Here is a 12,475-nt window from a genome sequence, read left to right on the forward strand (position 1 = left end):
TGTAAACTATAAATTAATTTTTGGAAACATCTATATTTAGTATCAATAAAAACACCCATTTTAATCCTACTGTATACCTTACATTTGTATAGTGCTTTGTTGAGGTTTGCAAATTCCTGTATATTTGCGCTAACTTCTTTGATCCTCATAGCAACTCTGTGTCCCATTGGCAGGGCACGTTTTACATCATTGTAACACAGGAAGCGCAGGATCAGAGGGTGAAGTGACTTCTTCAAGGTCCGTGGGCTGGTCGGCCTTCTGAATTTCCATGTAGTACTCTTACCAGTAGAAAAGGACTCAAATGCATTTTAAAGACAGATTTAAAGAAATAACGCTTTCTGATAGCAAATTGGTTTTTATTTAAAGTGCGGTTATCCTTAATTGCTGAAATAATGATTTTCTACTCAAGAATAGAGAACTGGAGTTTTCAGTAGTGGAAGAAGAAGAAATAAAATTTTCAGTTCTAAATGTATTGCTAACGTTAATACAGGGGATTAAATATGATTATGTTAAATTTTACAGTCTTTTACACCAAGAGCGACCTCTTGTTTTGTGTACATAAAGATAAAGAAAGGCTAAGGAAATTCAGTATTAATCCACTTTCTCAGCATACATATGTCTCTAATACTTCCACTTATATAGGTAGAGATTCACTGGGTCCCTTGCCCAGAATGATGATTTACCCTTTTGTAAAAGGACCTAGAACACAAGTATCCTGAAAGATGGTTCTTTTCACTTACATTGGGCGGAAAAACATTTTACTACATGCAGAGCTTCAGTACGAGGAACTGAGTTGGTAAAGTGATATTCCTTCCTTCTGTAGTAATTGAAGAAATTTCTGATGTAGAGACTTCCTAGACTTAACTAGATTACCCTAGGGCACATAGGGAAAGAAGTCCCTAATGGAGCAGACATCCTAAAAGTAGAACAAAAATTTCACATTCTTTTACATCAAGAGGGACCTCTGTTTTGTGCCTGAGGTCCATTCAAATTGAAATCCATGCAGCCCTTCTTTTATACTTAAAAAAGCCAAGCTTTTTGAATATACTTTACTTTTCATATTTGCCTCTGAGGAACTATCACAAAATGAACCAAATGTTTAACATGGCAAATTATATTACTTATATAATAGGATTCCTGAAAACCTGCAGCACTGGCTATTGAAGGAAATCACAGAGAAAGGGGACACTGTGGTAGAGTGTATCACTGAAGGTTTTCTAGCCAGAGCTTTGGAGAAGCAACAACAGTGGCATATCAAGTTCTTACTGCTTTGCAGCAAAGGCAGGTTAACTCAGTGGAGGAAAAGAGGTCAAGCTTTTTCTGTGACAAACAAAGTTGAAAGCAACAAAGGCCTTGCAAGTGGTGGTCCCAAGCACTAACCAAAGAACAAGCTTCTGTGTACTCTGTGGAGAGGTCTGGGGGTCACACGTTGGCTCTTTTAGCAACCTCCTGCATGGAGGAAAGAGCATGGGCACAGACTTCATCTTCAAATACAGGGCTGATGACATACATCGCCCGGGTCCTGCTTCTCGCACTTGAACAGATGACAGGATTTGCCTTTCTCTTTTCACCAAGTTGTTGATCTCCTATGAGTAGCTCGGTGAGAGGCATCCTTTTGTTCCATACTGGGGGGAAAATATGTGACTAATTCTGAACTTAGAGCCTCCTAGAGATAAAAGTGCATCCCAAAGCTAAATGTCAACTCACTTTGTATCTGGAATTAAGGTGTTCAAATAACACAGACACACACTTATACAAAGATTCATTCTACTGAAGTTCAATGAGACTCTAATGACAACAGCTTCACATCTTAATAACTGCAGTTGCACAACACAGAAGCTTACTATTTTATTTTCCCTCAATTAGCCTTCTCCAAAGATGCTCAATAGTCAGCATAATTATTTTAGGGCCCAAAAAAATTGCCTTTAGTGCTAATGGTAATGGCACCCTATGGCTAATCACTTTTGGTGATAAGTCCTGAAAGAATTTGGTGTTTTTGTTTTGTATTTTTCATTTACTGTACTCTTAGGAAACTAGCGTTAAAAAAGTAAACTGGATATAAGGTAGTTAAAGGAAAGTGTCAGAAGTTCAGAGTATAAGTTTTTGTAGTTTCTATTTAAAAAGTGTGATTAACCTAATAGTTTACTTTTGCTTTATTCTTTTTTTTTTAATGTTTGCTTCATAATGCCTTTCCTAGGCACTGTCAGAAAAATAAAGCTCTGTGATCCCTGACGTGAAAGAGCTTACCATCTAGTTAAAAATACTAGCAATAAGCTTCATGGTACAGAGACTTTGCCCAGATAAATGCCTGACATCTTATTACAATCTCAATAAATCGGTGTTGAGTGAATGAATGGATGGATAAATGAATATTTTAAAAAATAACTTAAAGACATAAAGGAGTATATACAACCATTGGCAAATAAAATGGTTGTATCAATAAACATTACAGACACTGTGCCATCAGTGTTAGAGAGGGGAGAGAACAACGTGAATTTAAATGGTTAAGGTAGGCCTCTTGGAGCCTCAATTTCCTTATCAGTAAAATGCCTATTTATATCAGCTCAATTGAAATAAAATAATTGAGATTGTCTGTGAAAACACTTTGTAAACTATAAATCTGTGCCCAGTAAAAGGACATTGTGTTTCATAAGGAAAAGTGGAATTTAACCTCAAACGATGGTCATGGTTTGGCTGGCCAAGAATGCTGTAAGTATGACTGTAGAAAAGAGGAAGGCAGACCTAGGAGAAGACAAAAGACCAGTATACCTAACTAGATTTATATATGGAGTATAGGATTGGTACTGGAAAGAGACATTGGAATTAGAGGGGCAGAATTTGGGGATTTTTGTCTTACAGAAGATGGAGTCTCAGTGAAGAGTATCAAGTTGGCAGATAGTATGATGAACATGGTGTTTTAACAGTGTAATTTGAAGGATGGTGAATAGGCAAAATTGCACATAAGAAGAGCTTAAACTCTGGGAAGCCACTGTTAGGATATCAGTTCAGCCTAGATGATATTCACCTGGACCATTGTGGACAGGACACGAAACTATGAAGAGATAACCCCTGACGGTGATCAATAAATCCATTATGACAGGATATAATACACAGAAGTCATTAAAGGCTTATCTCAGTCAAGCTTTCTTAATATTTCAATAATTATTTTTGTGATAAACATATAATTCTCAGGACTCCATTCTACTTAGTTCAGATAGGCATCCCTTATGGACTGTTTTCTCTCTTCCCATTACAGCCAATCTAAATGACTGTAATTCAACATTACTATCAAGTACTTACCAGAGATGTTTAATATTAACTGGTTTAAGAATTTCAGCTCAACTGGTATTCAGGCATAATTGAAAAAATGGTGGACAAAAGTCCTCACTGGGTTGTCTCTGATAATATATAGTCTAAAGAAGTTTTCTATAAAATGTAAGATACAGAAGATAAAGTGAACTTACCCTGTTTCTTAGCGTGCAGATGTCACTAGGTGATAGATGAAATATCTGTAATTAACAATAGAAAATGATTTTTTTCTAACTATTTAAAACTTTTTTTCCATTTTTTATTCAGGAAGATTAATCACATGCAAATTCAGTTATCAACGCTTTGCGTGTGAGGAAAAATCCTTGAAAATGTGACCTCTATCAGACCTTTGTCATATTTTTATTTCTGAAAACCTAGAGGAATAATGTGGAATGATATACATGTATATGAAAATTTTATCAAGTTGATTGACTGAACTTGATTAAGAAAAGCATGTGATTTGAAATATGTGTTTGGTATCTTTGAGCACTATACACTATAGGCCTTAAAAAAAGTAAGAGGATGTGAAATTTCTTAAAACAAAGTAACTCTCTAAAATGGATCCCCAAACCAAAGACTGTAAATATGGTTGAAAACAAATAGACTAGAATTATAGCATAGAGAAACTGCTGGATAATATTATGAGTTTATAGTACAGATCATCTGTAATATGAATATGGATGACTTTTCTCTAGTACTGATTATAAAATAGGAAAAGTATAAATACATAAAAATTATGAGGAACAAGAGAAAAGTAGACTTTAAACTTAGACCTCTGCTGGAAGTCTTACTTTTTAAAGTTCTTTTACTTAAAAAAAGAAGAGACAATATTCAGCAATTGCCTCTGACATTTTCCTTTTTCAAAAATTTAGGCAGCAAATGAGAAGATCCTATAGCTAATTATTTCAAAAGAAGAGAATTTATCAATAATTAAAACTGTAAGAAGTATTAAAAGAAATTGGACATGTTTTTAGAGTTTAATGAGCCAAGGAAGGAAAATATTGCATAGGTGTAACTGTTTAGTTAGGTGCTAACTACTAGAAAGTGCTATTTGTTTGACAATGAATTTTCTACTTGGCTGGTGGACACCCTCTAAGAGATGCTATCTTACCTGGAAAATGGAGATGGTAGTAGTAATTACTGTGTAAAATCTACACGTACCCCCTGGATCTGAGCCCCTACGCATTGGAGTACCTTCCTTGAGGTTTTCTAGACCCTCTTTGGTGCCTGAGACCAGCCAGCAGTGCCACACATGGAGAATGATTTGACTCAATCACCTGTGTATCATGGTCACTAGAAATGCATCTTCAAAATTTTTAAGTTATCCTTTGGTACCAGGGATTAGCCAGGGTTGGCAATACCATTATTACAGGGTGCCCTGGACCTGCTGTACCTGGGACTCCATTCCCTTCTTCTCTCCTGCTCCCCATCTGTCTCAGTCCATTTGGGCTACTATAACAAAATACCACTGACTGGGTGGCCTATAAAAAGCAGACATTTATTTCTCACAATTCTAGTGGCTGGAAATTCAAGGCCAAGATGCCAGCATGGTTGCTTCTAGATTGCAGACTTCTCATCATATCCTCACGTGACAGAGGAGGCTCGAACTCTCTCTCTTGAACCTCCTGTATAAGAGCACTAATCCTGTTTATGAGGGCTCTACCCTCATGATCTAATCAAATCCCAAAGGCCCCATCTTCTAATACCACCATTTTTGGGAGTTAGAATCTCAACATATGCATTTTGGGGGGTCGCACACACTCCAGACACCACCAGTGGGGTTGACCAAATGTCCCAAGAATTTCCAGAACTTAGAGCTGTGGGGTCATTTTGAGCCATATACTTGGGCCCTAGTTCTCAGAAGCGTCCTTGCAAACAAATCACTTTTTCATAGTATCACTTGAAATTGGGCTGTTAGAATGCTGCATACACACCAATTTGGGTTATTCAAATTATTTATATAGGCATACCTCATTTTATCGTGCCTTGCATTACTGCACTTTGCAGGTACTGCACTTTTTACAAATTGAAGGTTTGTGACAAACCTCTGTTGAACAAGTCTATCAGTGCCCTTTTTCCAATAGCATTTGCTCACTTCATGTCTCTGTGTCACATTTTGATAATTCTCACAATATTTCAAACTTTTTCATTATTATTATATTTGTTATGGTGATCTGTGATCAGCGATCTTTGATAATTGTTTTAGGGGCACAACAAACTGTGCCCATATAACATGGCAAACTTAATTTATAAGTGTTGCATGTATTCTTACTACTTCACCAACTGGCCATTCCTCTGTCTCTTTCCTACTCCTCTGTCCTCCCTGTTCCCTGAGACACAAAAATATTGAAATTAGGCCTGTTAATAACCCTGCAATGGCTTCTAAGTGTTCAAGTGAAATGAAGAGTGGCATGTCTCTCATTTTAAATCAAAAGCTAGAAATGATTAAGCTTAGTGAGGAAGGTTTGTCAAAAGCTGAGAGGCTGAAAGCTAGGCCTCTTGCACCAAGCAGTTAGCCAGGTTGTGAATGCAAAGGAAGAGCTCTTCAAAGAAAGTAAAAAATGCTACTCCAGTGAACACATGAATGATAGAGTGATAAGAAAGTGAAACAGCGTTATTGCTGATATGGAGAAAGTTTGAGTGGTCTGGATAGAAGATCAGAGCAACCACAGCATTCCTTTAAACCAAAGACTAAATCCAGAGCAACTGTCTTCAGTTCTATCAAGGTTGAGAGAGATGAGGAAGCTGCAGAAGGAAAGTTTGAAGCTAGCAGAGATTGATTCGTGAGGTTTAAGGAAAGAAGCTATCTCCATAACATAAAAGTGCAAGGTGAAGCAGCAAGTTATCTAGAAGATCCAGCTAAGATAATTAATGAAGGTGGCTACAGTAAACAACAGGGTTTTCAATGTAGATGAAACAGCCTCATACTAGCAGATGATGCCATCCAGAACTTTTGTAGCTAGAGAGTAGAAGTCAGTGCCTGGTTTCAAACTTCAAAAGACAGGATGACTCTTTTGTTAGGAGCTGATGACTTTAAGTTGAAGACAGTACTCATTTACCATTTTGAAAATCTTGGGGCCCTTAATTATACTCAATCTATTCTGCCTGTGCTCTATAAGTGGAACAACAAAACCTGGATGACAACGCATCTGTTTATATCATGATTTACTGAATATTTCAAGCCTACTGTTAAGACCCACTGTTCAGAAAAAAAGATTTATTTCAAAATATTACTGCTCATTGACAATGTACATGGTCACCCAAGAGCTCTAATGGAGATGTACAATAAGATTAATGTTGCTTTCATGCCTACTAACACAACACCTATTTTGCAGCTCATGAATCAAAGAGCTGTAGCTGCATAGATAGTGATTCCTCTGATGGATCAGGGCCAAGTCAATTATGAAGCTTCTGGAAAGGACTTTCCATTCTAGATGCCATTAAGAACATTTGTGATTCATGGGAAGAGGTCAAAATATCAACATTAATAGGAATTTGAAAGAAGTTGGTTTTAGTCCTCATGGATGACTTTGAGGTGTTCAAGACTTTAGTGCATATGTAGTGGAAATAGCAAGAGAACTAGAATTAGAAGTGGAGCCTGAAGATGTAACTGAATTGCTGCACTCTCAGGATAAACTTGAACAGAAGAGGAGTTGCTTCGAATAGATGAGCAAAGAAAGTGGTTTCTTGAGATGGAAACTCTCCTGGTGAAGGTGCTGTGAAGATTGTTGAAATGACAACAAAGGTTTTAGAATAGTATATAAAGTTAGTTGATAAAGCAGCAGGAGGGCTTGAGAGGATTGATTCCAATTGTGAAAGAAGTTCTACTGTGGGTAAAATGCTATTAAACAGCATTGCACGCTACAGAGAAATCATTCGTGAAAGGAAGAGTCAATTGATGCAGCAAACTGTGTTGTTTTATTTTAAGAAATTGCCACAGCCACCCCAACCTTCAGCAACCACCACCACCGTGATCCATCAGCAGCCAATGAGATAAGACCCTCCACCAGCAAAAAAGATTGACTCACCGAAGGCTCAGATGATGGTTGCCATTTTTTTAGCAGTAAAGTATTTTTTAAATAAGGTATATACGTTGTTTTTTTTAGACAGAATGCTACTGAACACTTAATGGACTAAGTATAGTGTAAATATAATTTTTATATACACTAGAAAACCAAAAAAATCATGTTACTCGATTTGTGATATTTACTTTATTGCAGTAGCCTGGAACCAAACTCGCAACATCTACAAGGTATGCCTGTACAACCAGGAGTCCTGCATGAAATATTTACATAAAATTTCCACAAAACCTGTTAGCCACTTTATTATTATTCAGAGATATAATTTTAAAATCACCTAGAATAATGGTTTAATGATTGTTTGTTATAATAGTCACCTATGAAATTTAAAACTCTTGTGATTGACATCAGGCAGCCAACTGTAATTTCCTGGGAAGACATTTGAAAAGTGACATTTCAGTGCTATAAGGAGGTAAAGATGATGTCTTAGAAAATTCATGTTCCTTTAACTTAAATACATTTTGCTTCGTGAAAAACTCAGTATTTTGCTTCTTTTCTTCCACTATTCACCATGAACTAGCAACATTTGTCATAACCTAACAAACCTGCTCTTGGTAAAGCCTAATCTAAAGAAAGTGTCCAGAGCCATAGGGAAAATGCATTCTCAGAGAGGAGGGAAGCACAGAACTGGCATCTGTGGAGAAGCAGCACCGCCCACACACCTTAGCCCTTGAACATCATCTAGAATTTGCAGTTTTTCTTCTTTGCACCAAGCAACCACCAAGTACCCTCCACCCCTCTGTTGCTTCCCTCCCGCTTACTGTCCTCTTCCAACAACAAAGAAACGTATACACGCTTTGAGGTCATCACAGTAGAAAACAGCCTTGTGTGATCGTGAGAACCTGGGGATTCTGGGTATACAATATATCAGGGCTATTCTGTTTGGGGACAGGAGTCAAAAAATGAGAATTGATTTTAGTAGAGGAGATAATTTCCTCTACAAATAACTAACTTATTGAAAACGAGTCATATTTGAAAAGGAAAGAATGATTAGAAATGAATATATTAATTTATTGATAAATTAAGTTAGTAATAAATCAGCAAGGAGAACTTGTCCATAGAATTTTCTGAAAGATATACATGAATAAAAACTAGGTTATATTATTGCTAAATCTCAGATCGCTCAATTTTCTATTTTATTATGTGATAGTGGTCAATGGGTTTTTAAAAACGTTTTATTTTTCTGTTTTTCATTTGAGATTTCAGTTTTGAAGTATGTCAAAAGGAAAAACTACTTTGTAAAACATGTATGAAATAGGCGGATTGGAGTTAGCAGATGTCGATCAATTTCTCCAGTGCTATCAATGAAGGGAAAATTGCATACAAGATTAACAAATCTATGAACATCTTTATATTCATTGGAAGGTTTAGAGGAAAGGGATGGAGAGATCTGTATTTAAAATAGCACCAGTCTAGAACTCTGGAGACTACAAAAAATGACCAGAAATGTGAACTGGATAACACAGAAGTCCATCTATGCACCAGTCTCATAATTTATAGAATAAAGTGATTAAAGTGATTTTTATGCTTTAAGATCTTAATTTATATCACTCTATCAGGTAAGATATGATGATTTAGGAAAGAAATAATAAATTTGGAGAGATAAATTGTATCATTACTTTAATGTGTCAGATTTAGCAACTTTTTCCACTTTATTATTTTTATCTATTCATTTTTTATTGGCTGTGTTGGGTCTTTGTTGTTGCACATGGGCTTTCTCTATTTGTGATGAGCAGGGGCTACTCTTCACTGTGGTATGTGGGCTCCTTGTTGTGGTGGCCTCTCTTGTTGTGGAGCATGGGCTGTAGGTGTGTGGCACATGGGCTCAATAGTTGTGGCTCATGGGCTCTAGAGTGCAGGCTCAATAGCTGTGGCACATGGGCTTAGTTGCTCCGTGGCATGTGGGATCTTCCTGGGGCAGGGATCAAACCTGTGTCCCCTGCATTGGCAGGCGGATTCTTAACCAGTGAGCCACCTAGGAAGTCCCTCCACTGTATTTAAACTAAACTTGTAATTAATAAGAATATATAAAACAACTTTGAGTATAAGGGTTTCCTTCCACAGCATATTTTATTTAATTTCTTAGTTAAAACCCTACACACACACACACACACACACACACAGTCTTATCCAGTCTGTTCGAATTTGAAATAGTGTGTCTACTGTTGCTTTAAAATTACAAAAATGTGACGTAAGAGGGAAAACTCATCAGTTCAAAAAATATACATTGTTTTTAAAAAAACAATATACCTAGCAGAATTGATTAAACCATGGAAAGAAAAATGTTAAGGGAATTAAATAAAAATTGAATGAAAAATCAATGGAGTAGAATACTTGACTTCACTGATACTATATCAAAGGGAGCTAAATTAGAAATAATGTAATTTAAAATTCTACAGAGTTTATTGGATGCTTTCCAAATTGCACAGGTGTGATCTTTTGGATTCAGAGAGATACTGTGTTGGCAATGCAGAGAAACAGGTGGAAAAAATAACCTATCTTATGATAATGTGTGAAGACTAGAAAATATTGATGGCACATTGATATGATTAATAGGATGTAGGATTATTAGAAAGGAAACAAAATTGGCAGCGTTAGTTCTCAAAATAGGAACAGCTGAAAGAACTATTGAAGGAGCAGTTGGTGAGAAGAGAGAATAGACACTGTCTTAGAAACCTGGGTTGGATAGAATCTGTCAGAAAATTTGGAAATTTACTATTTCCATGATTTCTAAGAAAAGAATAAAATTTACATTCCTTTAGCCAACAAGTTATATTTTCCAAAACATATTCATTAACCTTATTTTATTTCACAAGTATTAATGTTAAGGTGAGGTAGCAAGCATATAAAATAACTAAGTGGCTTTCTAAATTGGTACAGGTTATTGTAAAACTGAGATGAGAAAACAGGTATTCTTGTTTCATGGTTGGCTCACTGTACCACTGTATTTAGAAGACATATTGGAAATCTTTGTAAGTGTAAAGATATAAAATGGACTTAGAAAGTTATTATTTTTATTTAATAATTTTAGTTAAAATACCAGTATACATAGATAAGTGTATATAAGAAAGCTAGAAAAAGAGATCAATAGGAAGAATAGTAAAGGGAAGAAAATTAATGAAAAATATTTAAGGATAGAAGAAACCAATATGTATAAAATTGGACTGGAAATAGAGAAAATGATTAGAAGAGATCAAAAGGTTTTCAAAAGATAGAGGAAATTCGTATCAAGGGCAAATTCGTTTAAAGACTCCTAGGAGTCCTGTATGTGGCATCTGGGCCCTTTGTGATCTGTCTTCATTGTATACAATAGCCTTCTCCTGCTTTTCTTCATAAAGCTAAATCCCCTCCTTATTCTGGATCCATAATATTTTGTGAAACCTGGATCCTTTACGCCAGAGCCTCATCACAGACAAATCTCATTCACTTATTCTATTAGCACTTGTATACCATCTCCTAGCAGTAATTTCTCCATTCTCTGATCTTCTATAACATGTGTTTAGATCTTTGACAACCATCCTTTTTAATTTACTGAAATTTAGTTCATGATTAATTCTGTGTTGCTTTTCTAAGCAGGAAGCTGTGAAAGACATCTTTTAATTTTGTGTTTTTAGTGTCTATATCTAGCAATGTATCATGATTAGTCCTAAATATGTATTGTGGAATAAATAAATGAATAAGTTATTTCTTGGCCCTTTACTGAACCACACTACTCCGTGTGCTATAACATATTTTATAGTAAAGCACTTATTTTACAAAATATTTGAAACAACACTTGAAGTAAAAAAAATCTAACTTTAAGTGGTTATTTGTTTTAAAAAAAACAAGATGTTTAAAAAGAACGAGATATTAAGAAAATGAGCAGTTGTGTATATCCATGTCCTCTCTTTTTCTCACAAATTTTTCCTGGTTAAAGCAAACAACAGAACTGTTGGTGGAACCTAAAAGTATACCTAAGAGTTCTCCATAGATGTTGGGGCAAGAGAAAGTGATGGATTTCATTTTCTTAGATACTGTGTAAGAAATGGTGTAAAATAGCTTAGTGAATAGGCATAATTATTGTTTAATTTTAATATAAAAATAAAAACATGTGGGTTACATTATGACTCCTGATGGTGAGGTAGGGAATGCAAGGGAATGAAAAGAATTTTGATGAATCCAGAAAAATAAGAAATTAGGTAAAGGGGAAATAAACACAAATGTATATGGTGATTAAATATAAGTAAGATTGGAGAAATAAAAATAACTATATAAGGCATCAGAATAATTGCCAAAGATCTGAATTCCTCTACAGAAAGACAAGAAGATGGTAAAAGAATCAAAAATAGAAATCCAACTATGATATATTTACAAGAAGAATATCTAAAATAAAATGACAATAAAAACTTTAAAATAAAGGGAAAGAAAAACTGTCTGGCATATATAAATAAGAAAGTAGAAGTGGCAATATTAATATTAAAGTGTAACTCAATAACAAAGATTTAAAGAGAATGAAAATAAATTTATTTTTTAAAAAAGTTAAAAATAATAAAAGATACACTTAGTACCAAAAGTGTATAGAGAACAAGGTTTAAGACAATATATATTAATACTTCAAAAATAGTTCTTGAAAAAAAAAATTGTTCTTGAAACCACCAATATGAAGATACTTTTCCTGTCAATGGGAATATAGCAAGACACAAACAAAAACAACAACAAAAAGTATACAGAAATTTGTAACTCTCAAAGAGAAACTATACATAATTCTCATGGCCAAGGAATTTTTTAGAAAACTGATCAAGTAATCAGTCAAAAAAAGCAAAGATTACTACTTTGGAAATTGTAGCATCACATAATGATTAGTCTTAATTTCTATTGTTGAATGGTATCATTGAATAAATGAACAAATAACTCAATAATTTCTTGGTTTTTCATGACAAAAATAGAAAGCACTTAGTGCTTGGAAAAAATAGATTATAAATAAACTCTGGATCAAAAATAAGGTCAAAAAAACTGAAAATTATTTAGAATTAATGAAAAGAAATTACTGGGACACAACTAAAACTACTTTAGAAGACAATACCAGGTTTTTAGTACTCCTAAAACTA

This window comes from Hippopotamus amphibius, chromosome 2, assembly GCF_030028045.1.
Source record: "Hippopotamus amphibius kiboko isolate mHipAmp2 chromosome 2, mHipAmp2.hap2, whole genome shotgun sequence".
Taxonomy (NCBI): Eukaryota; Metazoa; Chordata; class Mammalia; order Artiodactyla; family Hippopotamidae; genus Hippopotamus; species Hippopotamus amphibius.